Raw genomic sequence first — 18,937 nt, 5'->3', positions numbered from 1 at the left:
GCGCAGCTACTCCTATACCCTTGAACGAAGACCGGTCCTCCACTATTGGGGATGGTCGTCCTCTTCGCAGCTTCCGCAGCTTCCAGAGGAACACACATGGAGCAGTGAGGGAGGAAAGGGACACTTGCCTAGCTGTCCAGATCAGCCGAATCAACCAACCCTGGCAACCAATGGGGTGAAAGATGTCGCAGCCAGATTGCCCTCACATCCATGTTGCTGTCTTTCTGTTTCCCTGCCCCCAGCCAGGAAACCAGGTGCAGCTTCAAATTCCTTGCCATTTTTCTTCTACTTTGATTGCTTCTCTGTGATTTCCTGGGTTTGTATGAACTCCTTCTAGTTTCTCCGTTTTTCCCTTTCTCAACATCCTCTTTTGTGTGATTGTTTTCATCTTAGTCAAGGAGTAGAAATAGTAAATGCTCTTAATTTAAGACCTTCCCCTATTTACCTTATTTTTCAATAAATATTCTCCCATGTATCATCTAGAAGGTACCAGTCAAAGGCCATTTTTCATGTAAGGCACAAATGTTCTGAGTGTTCTTTGTATGCCAGATGTATCTCTAGGTAATGACAATGGAATCAAGAGCCGAGCTAGGATAGGCCTGTTTCACAGGCAAGCCTAAAATTACTGATACTTGTGAAAATGATGCTATTCTCATCTCCAGTCTCAGCCCTGTGTCCACAATTATTTTACATTCCTCCACATGAGGGCCTAGAAAATTCCTCTGTGGCAGTAGAGTGAGTGAATAACAGAATAATAGAAATGATATTCTTAATTATATTTGAATTTGAAATATATTCTTGATATTAATTTTGTGAATGGGGTGGGTCCATGTGCATTTTGAGTCCTACTTGAAGCTTAATAAATATCCTGTACCTATACTAATAACTAGAGCAATGTGCCTCTTGTCCTGTCCGGGTCTGTGTTTGGAACTTGAGGAAAAAACAGCCCTTGATGTTAATCATGATTTGTTCTTGAGAAAGAAAGAATAATTTATTTTTATACTCCAGAAGCGAATCCTTAGGTGGATTCTCAGTTTGCTACTTCAGGAAGGTGAAGACAGGACTGGAGAAATGGGAAAATCCGCTTCTCACTTCCCATACTTTTGTGAATATAGTTAACTCTAATTAATGCTAAGATAACATCTGAGCCAAACAAATGAAGTAATTTTGGAAGGAGAATGAAAGTTGTACTTCAGGGACTTAGGTTCTGCAGAGAGTTTCTTTCTTTCTGACAGTGTGACTCCTGTGAGTTATCAATGTCTTCATGGTACTTTGTCTGAGCCAAGAGTATTGCAAATCCAGAAAGTACAAATAAGACTAGAAAACACTCACCAGGCAAGAACCATCAACACCTTCACTGTGGCAGATACCAGCTACAATGGTGAGCATGCCTGAAAATAGTGACAATAGTTTGATTACTCACTGGTGCTATGTAAAATTTCCTCACAGGCATTTTATTGGTTCTTAAACTCTGGGCCTAGCACTCTCTCTCTCACTCAGGGAAAATGTATAGCTAGGACAGTTTTGGATTTGATTCATCCATGCTGAGACAGAACATAGGTGGGATATGCAAGAGTACTTTTTTTTTAATAGTATGGAGGCTAAAAAGTCTGGGAGGAAAATTAGATTTTTGCATCCTAGGAATCAAAATAACATTTGAGAACATGTATAGTAGCTCATAAAGCATGCCACAGAAGGATAAATAGAGTTCTTAAAATAGAATTTATACTGTTACATATATCATAACTGTCTCATGTGTACCAAAAAGGGCTGTAATGTGAAATATTTATTTTTAGATACATATGATTGCTACTGATGCTTTCTTCACACAGGAGTTTGCTGGATCCACAATTTTTTTCCTGTGAACCAAAAAAATGGGTTTGAAGCTGCTCAAGGGACTGGTTTTCCTCCTTCTAACAGGACTTGGGATTTTAGGGAATGTCTCTGTTTTTGTGCATTATATGTGCAATATTGAGGAAAGCACTGAGAAGAAATCTGTACAATTTATTCTGATCCATGTGGTTTTTACAAATATCATAATGCTTCTTTCCAAAGGATTGCCAAGGACAATAGCAACTTTGGGATTGAGAGACTTACTAGATGATCTAAACTGCATGAGTGTTATTTACCTGCAGAGGGTGTCACGGGGTCTTTCCATCTGTACCAGCAGTCTCCTCACAGTGGTCCAGGCCAGCACCATCAGCCCCACAGCTTCTGTGTGGAGGAGGCTCAAGCCAAGGTCTGCATGGCGCATCCTTCCTTTGTTGCTCTTCTTTTGGATTCTCAATTCTTTCATTAGCATGAGTTTGCTTAACTCCATCAGAAATACCAGCTTACTGGGATCTCAATTTGGTGGAAGTGAGTACTATTGTTATTTTCTACCAGGTAGTGAGAAAATAAACAGTATTTTTCTCACTTTCATGGCCGTGAGAGATGCCGTGTCTCAGAGTGTCATGGCTGTGTCCAGTGGCTACATGATATTTCTTCTGTACAAGCACCACCAGCGTGTTCTATATTTTCGAAACTCCAAGTTCCTTTATGAAACTCCTGCTGAGATGAAAGCTGCTCACAGTGTTCTCCTTCTGATGCTTTGTTTTCTTTTCTTTTATTGGACAGATTGTTTGATTTCTTTATATTTAGCTATCTCTTTACAGAGTAATTCCATATTGATAATTATTCAAGAATTTCTAACTCTTGGTTATGCGATCCTTAGCCCCTTTGTACTGATTCACAGAGCTGGACATCTAGCTACATGTTGGCTAGCTCACTGGAGAGAAAGATGTTGAGAAAATCTGTTTAGTTCATGGTTTTAGTAAGCTTTAAATTAGAGTTCTCAGTTCCATTATGTTTTGTACAAAACAAAGTCTAATGATAGTTCCTTAACTCTGCCACTTTCAAGAACTGGTTTTAGGGACTTTTCTTTGGGGTCTTCAAATGGAGAGTCTTGCTTTCTTTTCAGGGCTTTATTTTCACTTTTAAATACTTTCACTGTGTTTTAAAAAAACCAGTTTGAAATCTACTAATTGGAGCATGATCTTTTATGATCCTGTAGTAGTAAGCATGAAGACAATAAATTGATAGTGTATCATCTTGTCTCTTTTGGTTTCAATTCATCTTTCTTTCAAGGTAAATGAAAATTTGTGATAAATTATTCGGAAGCAATGATGAGTTTGAAGTTTTTCAATTTGTGTAATATCAGATAATGCAATTCTAGAAAGCCAACCATATAATTAAATTTACAATTCCTCTTATTATTCCTAAAATAGTGCTATACACAAACAGGTGCTTAGTTTGTGGCTTGAATAATGCAGTGTAAACTGGCAAAATTGTGCTTATCTTTAAGATGGATGTAAATATAAAGCTGTTTTCTCAAACACTTGAAGTCCTAAAGGATTTGTTTTATATTGCAGAAAAAACTTACTGGGACATCTATCCTTCTTGCTTACAATTTTCATTTTGAACAAATGAGCCTACAAATATCACTAGTATACAATAATATGAGTATTCTTTCTAAAAACTTCAAAACAGATGCTCATTTTCTTTCATTGCTGATGAGTATTCATCAATATTCCACTGTAGAGTAGGATTTTATGGAATTTATGAAACAGTAGAGGCCTCAATCTGTTTTCAAATGGAATGACATACAAAGTGTAATTTTGTTTTGTTTTGTTTTTTTGATGCCCATCCTGGGGCTTGAATTTAGGGCTTGAGCTTTGTTGCTCAAGGCTAGCATGCTACTATTTGAGCCATAGCTCCACTTCCATTTTTTTTTTTTTTTTTTTGGTAGTTAACTGGAGATAAGAGTCATACAGACTTTCCTGCTTGGGCTAGTTTTGAACCAGGAGCCTTGCATCTCAGCCTCCAGTGTAGCTTAGATTACAGGTGAGAACCCCTCTCACTTAGCCATATAAGGTGTACTTTTAATCCATGAGGATCAATGCATGACTAATGGGATCCAAAGTGGAGTGCAACAGCTTTACTTCGATGCTATATTCACAGGAATCTTTGAACAAATGTAAGGGAACTGATGTCTTTTCAGAGAAACTAGGTAAGTCAAATAAAAGATAAAATTTTGTTTATTTTCTAAGGTGTTGAAATTGTGAATTTATCTTTGTTCAAAATGAGTAAATAAATATATTATGCTTGAAAACAAATTGTGCATCTTTCTGGATATCATTTGCTATCCCCTTGTGTTGTCCAAAATTCTTAGTCTATCATTAAAGACCTGCAAAATAATCTGTGTCTAATTTACTTAAATAATATATTCAATTTATCCCTTCCTAAGGTGGACATATTTGAAACAATTTGTGTGAGTACATGGTTCTACCAATAAGACATGCAATGAAGACATTTTGAAAGTTAAGTAGTACTTTACGACAAAAATGGATCTGGATTCATCTGTATGTTTTTCTACATTACTAGAGGCACCAGCATGTCGCTTCATTTATTGCTTTTGGTTGAAATGGGGGGTCTCACTACCCTTTTGCCTAGACTTTCCTGAGGTATGAGCAAATGAATCACTCTTAAATAAATTTCTTTCTTTCTTTTTTGCTGGTGCTGGGGCTTGAAATTAGGGCCTGTGCACTTTACCTGAGCTTCTTTTACTCAAGGCTAATGCTCTACTACTTGAGCCACAGTGCCACTTCCAGCCTTCTCTTAGTAGTTATTGCTGGTAAGAGTCTCACAGACTTTTCTGTCTGGGCTGGCTTTGAACTGTGATCCTCAGATTTCAGCCACCTGAGTAGCTAGGATTACAGGTGTGAGTCATTGGTGGCTTAAATAAAATTTTTGTATCCTAATGTCTTACTGTAGCTTATTTTCCTAATATAGGTGAGACTTGCTTAAATATAAGGGGTATATTATTTATTTTAGTTTTACAGCTTTATTGCTAAGCCCTTTCCCAGTATAAACAATAGAAACCAGATGAAGCTAGTACTTTCTGCATCAATTATTAGAATTTGACTCAAATGTAAGTGATATAAAAACATGGAAATAAAATTGAATATGGCTTGTTAAATCTGAAATAAGAAACTATTGAATATTAGGATAGGGCATTCATTAAGTCCTAAAACAGCGTGACTAAGTGTGGCCTGAAATTTGTCCCAAATCAGTGGCTTTCTCTGAATACTTAGAATGTAGTTGCAAAATAAAAAGTAAATCTAAGTGTTGATCAGAAGATACCTAAATATAAAGAATAACATGACTGAAGTCATTATAAATCTAAATGACTGAGATGTAGGAAAGACTATTTAAAAATATAAACACTAATAAGAGTCAACTGTCTTTCAGACTCCACATTTTGTTCATGAAATGTTATATACAACTTTAAGAAAAATAAGATTCAAAGCATTTCAAATTTGATGACTTCAGGTAAAAAATATTAAGGTAACCCTAGGTAGGATACACTTCACTCCAAACATCCATAGCAAGATATAACAAAAACAAATTTTTGAAATTTTAAACCATGAAAAAAATAGTGAATGTGTTCTGAGAGAATCAAGTCATTTTCTATTAAGATCAATATGTGATCCATTAATCTGTAAATGAGAAGAATCTTGAGAACAAAGACCATATTATAATATGAAAATTAAAAGAGAGGATGAACATTGAGAATCAAGAGAAATATGTGAGTATAGTTTAAAAGATAGAGAGGAAGTCGAGGTATGCCTCAAGTGGTAGACTGCCAGCTATTAAGAAAAAAGTCAAGGGAGGGAGCTAGGCTCTGAGTTTACAAGGTCTTGAGATCATGAGGTCCTAAATTCAGGGCCCAGAGATTGTGGTGACAACAGATTGGTGGTCAAAATCTTAGTTCTCAAAAGCCTTTAATTTAGTGTAAGCTTTTAGTGCTACAGTGATCCAGCCTGAATGACAGGCTAGTGCCATTTCCCATATCTTGAAGTGCTAGAGCTCAGAGTCATCTTGAAAAAAAGCCAATTGATGAGAATGATATACTCTGGGTCTCTGATAAATCATAAATCAGGGATCCTGGGGACATCTTTCTACAGTGTCTGGGTGGGAAATGGTCACAGGGACAGTTATTGAGCAAGGAGGGATTTAATGTGGACCTGCTGATGACTGTAGTCATTAGCAAGCTCAGGTTGTGGAGGATGTGGAGATAAGTGTGGGGAGCAAGCCTCATTACCAGTGGATTGCTACAGAGACTCTGGGCTCTGAGTCTCTGGCCAGAAATGTCTTATCTTCTGGAGCTGCCTGCTTATTGGGTATAATTTGCTACCAGAGAGGACTGGGAACTCTGAGGCCCAGTTCAGAGGATCACTGGGCTTCCTGATCCTCTTCCCTCCTGAAGGATGGTTTATGGCTGAGAGACAACTGTTTTTTTTTTATCGTAATTTATTTATTAATTAAACAACATTTTTTTTGACAAGGTGTTGTGAAAAAAGGGTACAGTTACATAGTAGGGCAGTGTGTACATTTCTTGTGATATCTTACACCCTGTTTTTCTTTCCCTTCCCTAGGTCAGGTAGACATATATACAATACACAATGTACCAAGAACATATACAGTAGCCACGTGGCCTACGCCAAAGAAAATTCGCCTAGGGCTTTAAATGTAATGTCGACATTAGACAATATGTTGACAATAGTCTTATATGAACGTACATACATAGCTTTTGAGCTATTGTATTCCACTGAGAGGTCAATTTTTGACCTTTATATGTTGAGTAGTTGTTTGGTTTTAGTTATATAATGTTGGGTCGCTGACCCAATCCTGTGGGAAATACCATTTGACAAGAAGTTTTTGGTTTCACAGACCTGGTCTCTACTGTCTCCCTGTCACCCCATCTTAACAGTCATCTATCAGGGAGATCATGCCCCTTTTTTTTCTGTGTTCTAGGCTTGTTTCACTCAACATTATTTGTGCAAGTTCTGACCATTTCCCTGCAAATGCTAATATTTCACCATTTCTAATCGCTATGTAGTCTTTCATTGTGTATAGGTACCATATTTTTTGGATCCATTCATCTGTGGAGGGGCCATCTGTGGAGGGGCCATCTGGGTTGTTTCCATATTTTGGCTATTGTGAATTGTGCAGCGATAAACATGGACGTGCAGATGTCTTTTTTTTTTTTTTTTTTTTTGTCAGTCCTGGGGCTTGGACTCAGGGCCTGAGCACTGTCCCTGGCTTCTTTTTGCTCAAGGCTAGCACTCTGCCACTTGAGCCACAGCGCCACTTCTGGCCATTTTCTGTATATGTGGTTCTGGGGAATTGAACCCAGGGCCTCATGTATATGAGGCAAGCACTCTTGCCACTAGGCCATATCCCCAGCCCTGCAGATGTCTTTTTGATATAATGGGACCTGTTGTTCAGGATAGATGCTTAGGAATGGTATGGCTAGGTGAGCTTTTTGAGAACCCTCCATACTGTTCTCCAAAATGGTTGTACTAATTTGCACTCCCACCAACAATGGAGGAAGGTTCCTCTTTCCCCCCACGGCACGCCCTCCAGCATTTGTTGTTGGCTGAGTTCAGAGTATAGACCATTCTAACTGGAGTGAGGTGGTATCTCAGGGTTGTTTTTATTTGCATTTCCTTTACTGCCAGGGATGTTGAACATTTCCTCATATGTTTCTTTGCCATTTTTTTTTTTTTTTTTTAGCCAGTCCTGGGGCTTGGACTCAGGGCCTGAGCACTGTCCCTGGCTTCCTTTTTGCTCAAGGCTAGCACTCCGCCACATGAGCCACAGTGCCACCTCTGGCCATTTTCTGTATATGTGGTGCTGGGGAATCGAACCCAGGGCCTCATGCATATGAGGCAGGCACTCTTGCCACTAGGCCATATCCCCAGCCCTTTCTTTGCCATTTTTATCTCTTCTCTTGTGAAGTCTCTCTTTAGTTCCTTTGCCCATTTCCTAATTGGTTTACTGGGCTTGGAGGGGCTTAGTTTTTTTAGTTCTCTGTAGATGACAGATATTAGGCCTTTTTCTGTTGCTGTGCTGGTAAAGATCCTTTCCCATATGGTTGGTTCTCTTTCTATTTTGGTGGCTATGTCTTTAGCTGTGCAGAAACTTTTTAATTTGTAGTAGTCCCATTTGTCGAGTCTCTCCCCTATTTGTTGTGCCCCTGGGACTAAGTTCAGGAAGTTCCTTCCTGTGCCTATAAATTCTAGCGTCTGTCCTACTCTGTCCTTCAGTAGTTTCAAGGATTCAGGTCTGATATTGAGGTTCTTGATCCATTTTGAGTTGATCTTGGTGCATGGTGATAGGCTTGGGTCTCCTTTGAGTTTTCTGCATATGGCTGCCCAGTTCTCCCAGCACCAGTAGTTGAAGAGGCTATGTTTATTCCATTGTATGTCTTTAGCTCCTTTGTCGAATATCAGCTGACTGTAAGAGTATGGTTTTATTTCTGGACCTTCAATTCTAATCCTTTGGTCTTCCGGTCTGTTTTTATACCAATACCAGGCTGTTTTTGTTCTGATGGCTCTATAGTAGAGCTTGAAGTCTGGTATTGTGATACCTCCTGCACTGCTTTTTTTTTTTTGCCTAGAATTGCTTTGGCTATTCTAGGTCTTTTGCTGCTCCATATGAATTTATGGATTGCTTTCTCTATTTCAGTGAAGAATGTAACTGGGATTTTGATAGGGATTGCATTGAATTTGTATAACAATTTGGGCAATATGGTCATTTTCACTATATTGATTCTGCCTACCCTTGAGTATGGGAGGAGAGACTACTGTTTGACAAATGCTTTCATCTTCTAGGGAAGAAGAATTTGATACTCTGATTCTCCCTGAATTTGATATTCTGAGGAACATTGCTCAAGTTGGATAATGGCCAGTCCTTCATGTGCAAATGGAAATCTTCAGGAGTAGTGGGAACACGTCAAGCTCATAGTCCCTGAAGTTCACTGCGGCCAGCAAAAGTTCTCAGTGTGCCCTGAAGCTGACAACTAGCTGACCCTTGACTTGCTTGATGCTCAGCCCACAAACACCACCTTTGGAATATTAGAAAGGAAACTAGTGTCCAAGTCCAGCTTCCCATAGCCCACAGGGCAGATCCCAATATTGCAGGGTACAGAGGAAGCTTTTCCAATTCTTTGTCTTTCATTAAACATTTTATTATATGTTATTTATATTTTATACAAAATTCATATTATATATTTATAGATGTATATTTATATTTGCTTTTACTCAAAAAGTGTTTTATGAGCCTAGTGCTGGTGATTCACTCCTGTAGTTCTAGCTCCTCAAGAGGCTGAGATTTGAGAATTGCAGTTTGAAACCAGCCTAGGCAGGAATGTGAGATTCTTATCTCCAATCAACCAGCAAAAAGCCAGAAATTGAGACGTAGCATTTCTTAAGTGGTAGAGTGCTCACCTTAGTGAACAAAAGCTAAGAGACAACATATAGGCCCTAAGTTCAAGATCCAATATGGGCTATAGAAAAAATATTTTAAATGCTTGGTTGTTTATTCCTCTTTTTCCTTTTATCTAATTTTATTGATATATTTTCTTTCATTGTGTAATCTGATTTTTTATATTCTCTTCCTCATATTTTGTTTATTTTCTTCTACCTTTTTTTGTAAGCCATGTAACTTGATTGCAGGGCATGGGCGCTGTCCCTGAATTCTTTTGCTCAAGGCTAGTGCTCTACTACTTTGAGCCACAGATCCACTTCCAGTTTTTGAGTGGTTAATTGGTAACAAGTGTCTTATGGGGACTTTTCTGCCTGGACTGACTTTGAACTGTGATCCCCAGATCTCAGCCTCCTGAGTAGCTAGGATTACAGGCACTTTTGTTCTACTTATTGGATATTGTTTTATATTACCATAGGTAAATAATTAGGTCAGTCATGGCTCTTTGGTATGTCTTCTTTCAGACTTTTCTGGACTGCATCAATAGGTACACAACTTTCATCTATATAAAATATCACAAGTGAATTCTTTACCTATATAGCTCCAGGTTTGCAAACAAATCCAGCTCAGAAATCAGACCTACTCTCATTGTTATGATCTATTTTCATCTCATGGTATAAATATTTTCTTCACCCTCTACATAAATGTCACTGAATTGTAAGTTCAACACCCCCAGAAAAAAGATTAAGAAATCCTAACTTAAGGGAAAAAAGCATGGGCTAGGGATGTGGCTTAGAGGTAGAGTGCTTCCCTAGCATTCACGAAGCCCTGGGTTCCATTCCTCAGTAACACAGAAACACAAAAAGCCAGAAGTGCAGCTTTGGCTCAAGTAGTAGAGTGCTAACCTTGAGCAAAACAAAGCCAGGGACAGTGCTCAAGGCCTGAGTTCAAGCCCCAGGATTCACACACAAAAAAATGATGGTTGGGTGGATTCACATTTAGGTCTCCAATGAACTCTAGAATATTAAAAAAGAAAAGTAAAAAGACTGGGGGTGTATTAAATGGTAGGAAAATTGTATAGCATGTATTTAAAGCTATATCCATATAAACACATATACATATATATAAGAAACAGTCAAAATGTGCTAATCACTCATCATTGTAAATGAGAGTTGTTTAAGACCAAATGTTCAGGGACTGTAATAAAAGTATGGTACAAGTATTCCTCAAAAAAAGTAGTACAAACTTATTTGTACTAATGCAAAGATTTTGTGCTTTAAGCCTCTAGTATAAGTGAAATACCATAACTTTCAAAATGTCCACACTGTTATCTAATTGCTAGGGCCATGTATTCAACCCAAATACTGGTATAAAAAGTTCCACTAGAAAAAAAATCAAGAATTAAATTCCTCATTTCTATTAACAAATCCTTACATATATTTTCAAAGAATCTTTATAATAAAGATAGTGATAGAGTATTGTATTATTGAGAGTACCAAAATAAGTAAAAACCAGGAACAGTTTACAAGTTTACTTGAAAGTAAGTTATTCATTTTTAATGCACATTTTTTTTAACAATTTAGGAAATGTAGGATAATAATAACCATTTTTCTACTGAGTGTTCATTTACCTACTTCTGTGAAATTTTCCTATACTCTCTTAAGATTTCTGCTGTATATATCATCAAATTATATATGTTATACTCCATTTTGAATGATATTATTCTTGGATTTATCTTCTGTGTATTAAAATTATACTTTTTATGGCATTCTGTAAGAATACAGACTGAACTCTCCACTGGTTTCATAAATTCCATAATATCTAATTCTTTTTTTTTTTTTTTGGCCAGTCCTGGGCCTTGAACTCAGTGCCTGAGCACTGTCCCTGGCTTCTTTTTGCTCAAGGCTAGCACTCTGCCACTTGAGCCACAGCGCCACTTCTGGCCATTTTCTGTATATGTGGTGCTGGGGAATTGAACCTAGGACCTAATGTATAGGAGGCAAGCACCCTTGCCACTAGGCCATATCCCCAGCCCCAATATCTAATTCTATAGGTGTTATGTTTATTGTCAAGAGAACAAAAGGGAAAAACCATAGTTCATTTACCTATTATTAAACTAAGTGATGTTTGAGAAATATCACTTCATTGTATATTTTCTTGTTGTAATTATCAAGTAAGTATACTTAAAGTTTATTTCCTCAAGATGGATATCCTAAGCAAAAAAACCTGATGATTAGTAATTTTTACATAATATAAAAAATCCTTTTATTTATCTAATGTTAAATAATTTTAAAGTGGTCAATCTGGGACTGGGAAGGTGGCTTAGAGGTAGAGTGCTTGCTTAGCCTGTTAGAAGGAGGAAAACCAGTCCCTGCAGCAGCCTCTAAACCATTCATATACCATTGGGAGAGAAACTCAGATCCACCAGCCACCTTTTTGAAGTATGCATCACTAATGATCATATTTAAAAGGCAAAAAAGAAAAACTTCACAGCATAGAACTTTTCTGATATATATGGGGCAGTCGTGCTACATGTACATCTGTAGCATTTACTGATAGGACTCTAATCCCTTTTCTGTGGAACTCCTCAAAATTTCCCAAATATAGTCTCTCCCATTTAAATATTTCATTCTATAATGTTCCCATCACCAAATTCCAAAGTTTTGTGACTCATACTTACCCTGTCTGTCACCTTTGTATCCCATGTACAGACACACATAATACAGTCTTCAATTTCTTTCATATCTCAAATTTATCTACATGTTAACTTCCAGAGTATCTTTTATTTGTTCAGTATCCCAATTGATCTAACATTTTAATAAGTATGAAAATATCCAATTCTATTTTTGGGATCCAAATTTTATGTATTTGATGATGATGCTTTAATAATGTAATGATGTATTTTATATACACACACACACACACACACACACACACACACACACATATATATATATATATATATATTTTTTTTTTTTGGCCGTCCTAGGCCGTGAACTCAGGGCCTGAGCACTGTCCTTGGCTTCTTTTTTGTTCAAGGCTAGCACTCTGCCACTTGAGCCACAGCGCCACTTCTGGCCATTTTCTGTATATGTGGTGCTGAGGAATCGAACCCAGGGCCTCATGTATACGAGGCAAGCACTCTTGCCACTAGGCCATACTCCCAGCCCCCTCTATATTATTTTTTAAACTTTCTGTAAAGGTGATGTACAGAGGGGTTATGGTTACATAAGTTGGGTAATGAGTACATTTCTTTTTCAACAGTGTCACGAGCTCCCTCATTTTCTCCAGTTTCCCCCCCTCCCCCCCCCAAACCGGCTCTCTTCCCCTCAAGTTGTATCATTCCTTTCCAATGTAGCGTCTAGTGAGTATCACTGCTGAATTGGTTCACCCTCATCCCCACCTTGTCTGTGCTTCCCCTTCTCCTCCCCAATCAGAGAAACTTATATACAAGACAAATAAAGGATACAGCAATAAAAAAACAGTGACAAAAGAAAATAAATCAAAGAAAGAAAAAAGAATCCCAAACAGTACAATTAAAAAAAAAAACCTCTTGTTTACATCTCTAGTTTATTTTGCTTGTTTTTTTTTTTTTTTTTTTTTTGGCCAGCCCTGGGGCTTGAACTCAGGGCCTGAGCAATGTCCCTGGCTTCTTTTTGCTCAAGGCTAGCACTCTACCACTTGAGCCACAGCGCCACTCCCGGCTTTTTCTATAGGAATCGAACCCAGGGCTTCATGTACACAAGATGAATACTTTACCACTCGGCCATATTCCCAGCCCCAATTCTAGTTTATTTTCATACACATTATTTTATATGATCGTATGCACATAGCTATTGAGCCCTTGTGATCCTCTCCTAAGAATATCCTGCTTTGTTCTCACTGTATGAAAATGCTTAGAGTGCTGTATAATTAATTATGTCCAAGTGTAATTATTTGTATTTTACTATCCATTAGGTTTAATTGTAGATATTGGCACATTCTAATTATTACAAATGAGGAAAACCATATTCAACATCTCTGGCCATAAAGAAATGCAAATCAAAACAACATTGAGATTCCATCTCACTCCAGTCAGAAAGGTCATTATGAAGAAAATGAACAATAACAGAATTGGGAAGAGATATGGCCAAAAGGGAACACTACTACACTGTTGCTGGGAATGTAAACTTGTTCAATGACTCTGGAAAGCAGTATGGAGGTTCCTTAAATGAATCTTGAACATATTTATGGCTTCTTTTGATGCATCATTTGTTATTGCCTTCATATTGGTTAATGCTATCAGCGTCAATCTTTAGAGATCCACAAAATATCCCAGTTCTTAATCATATTTGCCTTTTCATTTTTCTTAAATTGGAACCAGAATATGTATTCATGTACAATGCATAGTTGTGCAATGTGTGTTCAACCAAGTCATTTTTTAAGTACTTGGGCTTGAATTGAGGAACTGATGTTTGCTATGCAAGCATTTTGTGACTTTGACAAAGTTTTTTTTTTTTTTTTTTTTTAATTTTTTTTTTTTTTTGGCCCGTCGTGGGCCTTGGACTCAGGGCCAGAGCACTGTCCCTGGCTTCTTCCCGCTCAAGGCTAGCACTCCGCCACTTGAGCCACAGCGCCGCTTCTGGCCGTTTTCTGTATATGTGGTGCTGGGGAATCGAACCTAGGGCCTCGTGTATCCGAGGCAGGCACTCTTGCCACTAGGCTATATCCCCAGCCCCTTTGACAAAGTTTTTAGCACTTGTTTCTTTTAATGTTTTTGAAATAAGGTCTGGCATTTGCCAGGGTTGATTATGGAAAGTGATCCTCCTATATTCACATCCTCAGTAGCTCAGATTACAGATCTACATCACCATTCTTGGCTTATTTTTGTGACAAAGTATCCCAGAGTTGTTTTTTTCCCTGTCTGGATTGACTTGAACCAAAGTACTCTAGATCAATCTACTTAAGCCCTCCCACATTACTAGAAACACAAGGATGTCAGATCATGCTCCACTTTTTGTTGTGTTCTAGTCCTGGAGCTGCACTCAGTACCTGGGTACTGTCCTTGAGGTTTTTTTTTTTTTTTTTCCAAGGTTAGTGCTCTACATGTTGTGCCACAGTTCCATTTCTGGTTTTCTTAGTGGTTAATTGAAGATAAGAGTCTCATGGACTTTCCTGCTCAGGCTGGCTTCAAACCATGATCCTCATATATCAGTCTCTTGAGTAGCTAGGCTTACAGGCAATGAACCACTGGCAACCACTGCCATGCTCCCTTTTGATAGTTGTGGAGGTCTCACTATTATTATTATGATTATTATGATTATTATTATTTTTGCCTAAGCTGGCCTCAAATCACAATTTTTTTGATCTATAACTCTGAGTACCCAGGATTACAAATGTTAGCCACTGCACTCAGTCTTCAATAAATTTTTTGTTTTACTGGAACTTGTTTAAAGGCTTGTCTTCCTAATATAGATATGCTTTGTATATTATTTATCTAAGATTCACAGCTATAGTTCAAAACCTTGTTCCTATTATCCACCATAAAACAAGACAAAGCAAGCACTTTCTGCATTTCTTGTTAGAATTTCAATTAGATGTAAGTGATATCAAAACTTGGAAATGAAATTGAGTAGGGCTCATTAACTCTGAAATAAGAAGGGTGTATTGAGTGTTTAGAATAAATAGTTCCTTAAGTTATGATACAGTATGACTATGTGTGGCCTGGAAGTTGTCCCAAATCAGTTGTATTTTCTGGCTTCTCTATGAAAAAGTAAGAATTCAGTTGAGAAATTTAAATAAAAAGATTCTATGTATTGAGCAGGAGATAACTAAAAATAAGGAATTACACTACTGAAAGCTCTGTAAATTTAAATGAGTGAGAGACAGGGAAGAAGTCTGAAAGCACGGATTTTCAGAGCTCATCAGTCTCACTTGTCTTTCAACTCTCTGATTTTTATAGTTTTGTTACCAGTTATAGAACTAGGCACATACTGTCTGCACTGATTTTTGTCAATGAAATATTACAATGAAATATTCCCAAGGCTCATATTTTAAGAAAATATGACTTAAAGTATTTCATAGTTGATAACTACAGATCAAAATGTAAAGGTAACCCTTGGTAGGATATACTCTACCTCAAATATCCCTACCAAGACAAAACAAGAACAAATTTCTAAAAGTTAAAATAATAGTGAATGTGTTCAGAGACAACAGTCATTTCCTATTGATGAACCAAGATTTTCAAATATTTCTCAAGGCAAGCACTCTTGCCACTAGGTCATATTCCCAGCCCCTAGTATATTTCTCAAAAGAAACCATGAACCCAAGACCAACTTCCACTAATCACCTTCCCTTATAAAATCCCTGTGCTAGCTAGAGGTACACAGTAACACTGGAGTATTATTGTTGATTCAGAACTAGCAACCATTCCTTTCTGAAAAGTCTAAATAAATTTTCTTCTTCCAGATCTGAAGGACTCTGAAAATTTGATATGTAGATTAACATGACACATTATTGGTAGCATAACTGAAATGGGAATCTGGTGTCACTTTCCCTGAAATGGTTAAAACATTGAACGCTGACTCATAATCAGGGAATTGACTGGTGATCTTTGCTAGTGATCAAGCCATATTTCTGTTTACTAGATTTTTCCTGTGAATTTTCTCTTTATGAAGATCATTGAAGTCTCTAGTAGAGGTTACTAAATTCTTCTACAGGTATGCAGGTAACAGACCATGCAACCAATCAATTATACAATTCTTTGTGAGCCGGAGTATTGTGATTATTGTCTATTTCTCTAACCACACACAGCAGTGTATTCATGTCCACATTTTCCCTATCACCCTGGTATTGAATTAAGCCATAGTGTTTATTATTTTGTTTCAACAGTAAAGACCCATCACAGAGCTGGTCTAGATTGTTAGGACAATGTATCATCATAAAGTTATTGCCTCAGCCATGACACAGGGTTTATCTCCTACATTAAAATCATTGATGAACAGATTTGACATGATAAATACCAATTTTCCCAAGGCTTTAGCACATTTCCCCTAGGATATAATATGAATATTCTTATATTTCATCTTTACTTACTGCAGAAAAATTTGGTTCAACCAAAATAAAGTTAAGATGAACTACTGTAGACAAACAAATTTTTCTATTTGCTGTCACCCTCATCGTTATTGGAAAATGGGTCATGAATTACTAGGCTCACAAACATTAGCAATAAAGCTACTTTATAAAGGTTGCAGAAAATAAGATTTCTCTTTCACTTTGGATGTCTATGAGTTCCAGGTCAATTCAGACAAACAGGCCAAAAAGATCATTGTCTGAGAAGAAATAACTATGAGAAAAACTATTTTATGTGGTTTTGTTTGTCATCCAGAATAACAGAACTGAGAAGTCAGTTAGCTAAAAGAATGAATGATATACAGATATTGTTAGTATCTTTCCCTTCAATGCACCCCAAAACATTCAATCAGATGTCCATTTCTGTGAATTAAAACAAATGGACAGTGAAGTGCAAAACCAAGAGTTGAAATTTCTTGACCAACTTTTAGTATGTAAATGGGCTCCAAGGAAAAGAGTAAATAGAAACACAGCAAGCAGTCTGTGAAATAAAAGAAAAGAAAACAAAGCATTAGATGGAGAATACTTTGAGCAGCTTTCATTTCAGGGGGAGTTTTGTAAACAAACTTGGAGTTTTGAAGATATAGAACTCGCTGGTGGTGCTTGTGGAGAAGAAATACCATGTAGCCACTGGCCACAGCCATGGTACCCTGAAACACAGCATCTCTCACAATCATGAAAGTGAGAGAAATATTGTTTAGTTCGGGACTTGCTGGTTGAGTAGTACAATAGACGTCAGTTTCAAAGTGAGATGAATTCATGTCGGTTATGATGATAATATTTAGCAAGTTCATGCTAATGAAGCAACTGAGAATCCAAAAGAAAAGCAACAAAAGAAAGATATGCCATGCAGACCTTGGCTTGAGCCTCCTCCACACAGAAGCTCTGGGGCTGATGGTGCTGGCCTGGACCACTGTGAGGAGACTGCTGGTGCAGATGGAAAGGCCCCGAGATACCCTCTCCAGGTAAAGGGTAATTCTGCACCCTGTAACACTTAGAAAATAATTCATCCCAAAAGCTGCTATTGTCTTTGGCAATCCTCTGGTAAGAAGCAACATGGTATTTGTGAGAACCAAATGGATGAGAATCAATTGTATACAGTTCTTCTCAATACCTCCCCTTGAACTGTACATATACTTCACAAAAACAGACATATTCCCTAAAATGCCAAGTCCTGTTACAAGGAGGAAAAACAGTGCTGTGAGAAGCTGCAAACCCATTTGTTTCTTCATAGGAAGAGAAACTTGCATCCACCAGCCACCCTTTGGAAGTTTGCATCGGTAATGATCCTATCTACATCTGCAAAAGTTCAGATTATAAAACTTGTGTATTGTACATGGGGCAACAAAGAGAGAAAGATAGATATCTGTAGTTTTTTCACAGAACCCTATGCTTTTCTCTGAGGTTATTTTCATAAATTAGGTAGTTTCAATAGCCTTCTGATGTCCCATATACAAATAACTAATCTTCTATGTCATATTAGGAGATCCAATCTAAGGGTTCAAATGATTATATATTATGTATACCATCTAAGTTCTCTCTCATCATGGTTCAACTGAACCTCGTTTTACCCAATACAGTTTCCCACTTCAAAATTTCATTCCATGATATTCTCATCACTAAATTCCAAAATTTTGTGGCCTATACTTAAACTGTCTGTCTTCTTCATGCCTCATGTACAGGAACACGTAATCCAGAGGCTTCAATTTCTTCATATCTCAAACTTAGCTACATCTTAATTTCCAGAGGGTCTTTTATTTTGTTCAGTATTCCAATCTGTCTCACAGTTTAATGAGTATGAAAATATCCAGTTCTATTTTGGGGAACCCAGCTTCATGTATTTGATGGTGATGTCTTAATAGTGCAGTGTTGTATTTTTAAACTCCACACTAACCCTGTCATTTCAGTGCTTAAAACAGTTTCTTTTTTCTTTTTGTATTTTTCAATATCAAGTTACACTACATACAATTTCAATATAAGACCTAGCATTTAAGCATATTGGAGCAAAGAGGTCTAGAACCAACTTTCTTGTCTGCAAATTCATATGCTCAACTTGCTACAGCCAGGGAAGAGCCATGCAGGAATCCTAGGATTCTAAATAAGAATATCTCCAGGAAATGTCTAAGTTCCATTGAGTTACCTCAGAGGCTCCTAAAGCAAAGCTGGTCAGAACTGGATGTGATGGTGTGTGGCAAGGCAGAATGGCAGAAAATACTTTGCTATGGACTGTCAGGAGATAAGGGAAGTTTAGGAATCTTTAACAATAGCTTCGTGGAACAAAGGAGTTTGGGATATAATTGCTGTGAGATGAGATCATACAAAAAGGAGTCGTTATAGCGTCTGATTGATATTATTTGACCCCAGTTGGGATTTCAGCTGAACCTGCACCTTATTTTACTTGCGTTCATTAAAAGAAAGAACAGTATTAGTAATAATTCTATTGAGATCGGTATCTCTCCAAGTCTGTGGTTTTCAGACTGTAGGCATAGATAGGATACTATTCCCTCACAACTGTAAT

At 37.5% G+C, this 18,937-nt stretch overlaps 2 pseudogenes; one reads left to right on the top strand and one right to left on the bottom strand.

Annotated features, from left to right (window-relative positions):
* The first annotated feature begins 1,874 nt into the window (after nucleotides 1-1,874).
* LOC125353642 lies at nucleotides 1,875-2,659 on the top strand (annotated as a pseudogene).
* Nucleotides 2,660-16,764: 14,105 nt separating this feature from the next.
* Nucleotides 16,765-17,669, bottom strand: LOC125353641 (annotated as a pseudogene).
* Between the last annotated feature and the right edge of the window lie 1,268 nt (nucleotides 17,670-18,937).

This window comes from Perognathus longimembris, chromosome 6 (assembly GCF_023159225.1).
Source record: "Perognathus longimembris pacificus isolate PPM17 chromosome 6, ASM2315922v1, whole genome shotgun sequence".
NCBI classification, from domain to species: domain Eukaryota; kingdom Metazoa; phylum Chordata; class Mammalia; order Rodentia; family Heteromyidae; genus Perognathus; species Perognathus longimembris.
This window is presented reverse-complemented; position numbering and strand designations above follow the sequence as displayed.